This window comes from Dipodomys spectabilis, unplaced genomic scaffold (assembly GCF_019054845.1).
Source record: "Dipodomys spectabilis isolate Male_0828 unplaced genomic scaffold, ASM1905484v1 ptg000129l, whole genome shotgun sequence".
NCBI classification, from domain to species: Eukaryota; Metazoa; Chordata; class Mammalia; order Rodentia; family Heteromyidae; genus Dipodomys; species Dipodomys spectabilis.
Window position 1 is genome coordinate 2,811,717 of NW_024870806.1, and position 4,655 is coordinate 2,816,371.

At 33.8% G+C, this 4,655-nt stretch overlaps 1 pseudogene; it reads right to left on the reverse strand.

Moving 5' to 3' along the window:
* Positions 1–3,988: 3,988 nt before the first annotated feature.
* On the reverse strand, positions 3,989–4,088 carry LOC122116256 (annotated as a pseudogene).
* Between the last annotated feature and the right edge of the window lie 567 nt (positions 4,089–4,655).

A 4,655-nucleotide genomic window follows, 5' to 3' on the forward strand; every position in this document is an offset into this window, starting at 1 on the left:
CAATATGATGGGATATTCAAACTTTAAAAATACGGAGTTAATTATCATAGTGTGAAAGAAAGTATTTTTCAACAGAAATCTGGAAAGAGTTGATCCACCTTGAGATTCACAGAAATAACCAGAGAGTAATACCTATTTGGTCAAGTCGGTCAAAAATCACTTCATCAGTATTTCTTATAAATATAACTAATTTAAGAGTCAAATACATATTTTGTACTGACAGTTGTGAAGTGTGGTTCCACTGAAATGACAGGACCGAACACTGATAAATAAAAAACTTTGCAACACAGCTCTTTTCAGCCTCACCCTGTTCATATTGGCAAGCAACATTGAAACAGCACACACACACACACACACACACGCACACACACACACACAAACACACATGTGTGCACATGTACACAAACATATACACGCATGCTAAATTCAGGGTTTATTGTACAAAAAAGTTCAAATAAAATATTAGTGATTAGGACAAATGATAATTTGCCTTATTACAAAATAATACATAATCCAGTCAACATCGTTGTTACATTTTACCTGCCCCTCCACATGTGACCACTTAATTTATTTTAGGTAATTAATTAACTAATTCATTCCTTCATTAGTTAAATACTAATACTAGAGCTTGAACTCAAGGCTTAGCTCTGTCCCAGAATTTGATATTTTTTTGTTTTAGTTCTCTCAAGGCTAGCATTTTACTGCTTGTACTACAGCTCCATTTCTAGCTTTTGCTTGTTACTTTCAAACCAGAATCTAATGGACTTTTTTTCTTGGTCTGGTTTCAAACCACAATCATCAGATTTCGTCTTTCTGATTAGCTAGGACTAAAGACATGAGCCACCAGTGTGGCTCCTACTTTTTCCTATACTTATCTATTGCACATACTTAAATAGCAATTTAATATTGAGAGTATAGAAGCAAGATGTATAGTGATTATATTGTTCTGTCAGAAATTCAAATTAGTAATATAAATTTCTTCTTAAGACCATCCACAAAAAATACTTGAGGAGAAATCTGATGATGATGATGATGTGTGTGTGTGTGCTGTTGCAATATGTTTCACAAATAAGCACTGTGCAGGGGTGTCCAGACATTCACAGTAATTGCGTGAATATCTGCCTTGAGCTACTAACTCATGGACAATGTCTGAGTGTCCACTCTAGGCTTCCCGATGAAGAGAGGAATACTCATCCTCATCCCTAGTATTCAGATGAGTGGCCTTTTTGGAAAGTAGTCTCTGCACTGTAATACGCTGCAAGAAAAGCACTCTACCACTGAGCCACCTTCCCAGCCCAAGGATTAAGATTCTTGTCTGTAAATTGGTCAAAGCTGTGTCTCTTTATGTAGGCTACTAAAAATGTATTTACTAATTTCAAGTAAATATATAACTTCTATTTCCATCTCTTTTACCAAATAAAAAATAAAATTGTTTGCTTTGTAAATTGATCAGAAGCATGGATTTTGTGTCTACCTAGGTCATTGCATATCTGTATCCCTCTTCCTCTCTCTCTTTCATGTTTCTCATAGACAATATGGTTGCTCTATAATTATCCTAATTTATTTTGCTTTTTTATTTTTGGTTGCATCATTTCACTTTCTGCTCTGCCATTTCCCAAATCAGCACCACATAAACAGAACCACAGAAATGGTTCTGTGGCTCAAGTGGTAGAGCATTTGCCTTGATTTGAAGAGCTCAAGGACGGTGCCCCAGCCCAGGGTTCAGGCCCCATAACTAATTTTTAAAAAAAGAATCTAAATCCTTGATAATTTTAAGAACAGGTCTGAATGAAATCAGTTGAATCACACTTTTCCTGCACAATGAAAGAAAAGGTCCAGGCTAGGAAAGCAGCTAGAGAAGGCAGGCAGATTGTATCTGTGACAAAACTTTGTGGAAAATGGTATCGAGGATTACTTATTGGTGATCCACTTGCACTGGAAACATACTGCTGAACAATTGCTTGCTGATTCTGAATTGTTGCTTTGATCATTATATTCTCCAAAAATAGAAAATGAAATTTAATGGATATCAAAGGACTACTAATACATTTTGACTTTTCAGTAAGCATCTTCAATCATCAAAATCACCTGAAGACAGTAGATAGGCCTACATTTTTAGATGAAAACAAGTGTCTTTAAAAAAAAACAAGCAATTTAAGTAGTCATGCAAAGGACTTCTATTTTACTACTGCAATATACATATTTTTTCTAATGTTGTGTACCAATAAATAATGGAACTATTAGAAAGCTCTAAAAGCTCATATATTGAATAGTTAGTTCTCTTACACTATAACATGGTATTTCCCAAATCATTTATGTAGAAGGCATTGTTTCCTATTTTCTCATTCCTAGAATAAGCTGCACATGAAGACACCACTGGTCCTCATTTTCAGTCAGTGCATTTGAATACGGAGAAACATGTTTCCTCTGCTCTCTATCAATTCACTACTCTCCAGTTGGAATAATTTAAAATAGTAAAAATGGAAAAAGATAAAATAAATCATGGTGAAAAAACATGCAGAAAATTCACCGGATTTTTCTGAATATTTCAACCAATGTGAACTATTGGGGAAATACAGGGACACCTCATTCCCACTGGTACTCAAAGTCTCTGGTTAGGCAATTCTGATGAAGACGAGGAACAAGATGAAAACGTGAGGAATGGTATCAATTGCAAGAAAATAATGGAGAAGAATCCATGCAAATTTCTTCTTTGGGATACCGAAATTAATCATCTTACTACACTGCCAAGACTACTTTCCAAAAAGGTCACTCATATATATACTAGGGATGAGGTAAGTATACCCCTCTTCATCGGGAAGCCTAGAGTGGACCTTTAGACATTGTCCATGAGTTAGTAGCTCAAGGCAGATATTCATGCAATAACTCTGAATGGCTTGGCACCCCTGCGCAGTGCTTATATGTGGAATAATACCAGAAGGGATTCTTTCTTACTTCATCATGATGCAGATACCAATCCCCAAACTAAAGGCCTCTTGACCCCCTTGCATCTTGCTGGTGGAATAGAAATAGCATAGATATGCTGTATCTCCTTCTGTTGAACCATTATATCAAACCGGGTCTGAAGAACAACTTGGAAGAAACTGCATTTGATATTGCCAAAAGGATAAGTATGTATCACTACCTCTTTGAAGTTGTGGAAAGCTGTACAAATTATTCTCCTACGTAGTAATGGTTTGGTTAAGTTCCTTAAATTTCAAAAGTGCCAGTCCATCCTTTGTGTCCCTACAAAATATTTTCATAATACAAAGCAACAGTAATATTTTAATTTAAAAATTCATGGATTCCATGGTATTCTTCTACGTGAATTGCCTGACTTTGATGTCAAAATGTATTCAAGAGTTGTTTGTATGCATCTATAATGATTTCTGCAGAGTTTGTGATTTTTTTTTAATTTTAACTTATCTGTTGAAATGAATAGTATAGAAACTAAAGATATTCGTGGTGCTTGTCTGAAAAAAAGTATCTATGTTTGTATAAAGTCCATAATCTATTTCATTGTTTTCTAAATATAATACTTTGAAGTCTACATTGTTTTATAATATATAGGTTCATTAATAAATGTGTCCTTTCAGATTACATTCCATATAGAAAAACTTTAAGATTCCTTTTTTCTTAGGTCCTTATATTATTTTATTTCTTTGGGATAAAATGACAATGTTATCAAATTTCAAGTTTTGTAAAAGTTATGCTATGTAAGGGTCTTTTTAAGGTGAAGATTTAATACACTGATGTCAAACTAATCTTTAAGGTGAAGATTTAATACACTGATGTCAAACTAATCTTTAATTCTATGAATTATATGTATTGTTACACTTGTATTTTTGCAATCAAATTTTTAAGGTGAAGATTTAATACACTGATGTCAAACTAATCTTTAATTCTATGAATTATATGTATTGTTACACTTGTATTTTTGCAATCAAATTTTTAATAACTGTTTTTCATTTCTTGCATGCGAAGAATGAAAAATATGGAATACTTCACAAATTTTCATACCATCCTTGTGCAAGTGCCATGTTAATCTCTGTATTGTTGTAATTTGTGTAGACCTGTTGCTGAAGCATGTAGTATCCTCTAAATTTAAGTAGTTAATGATGCAATCTTTATACAGGCTTATATCCTTGGTTGCCTATTTCTAACAAGGAACACTTATTGTTCTTAAAAACGCTTTTGATCTTATTTCTCTAAATTTCGGTGTATAGTGGAAAAAAACTGATATTGTTTGGTCGATTGCTCACATTTGCAATTTTTGGTCAATGACTATTTTGTAGTTTTCATTTTAAATTTGATCATATTTTGAAGCCTTTATAGCTAAGTCCAAAGGTGATGGATTTTCAAGTACTTATTTATCAACTGAGCTAGCTTTGTGGAGCTAATGGATTCAAAGTAAGTCTTGCTTAAGAGCTACTTCTAAACTTCTGCAGCTTAAAATTTCCTAAATGAGGTCTCAGTGGCACAAATGTCTTCCTGGCCTTTTACCCTTCTTCCATGTAGGAACAGACCAACCAGAATATCTTACACTGACAGCATAGATTGTCTTACTGGAACAAAACTAATCTTAATTACATGGGTTCATAGAGAGATGAACACTTCAGACAGAATTGCTCAGAATAGAAGGTATTTTATCAAAA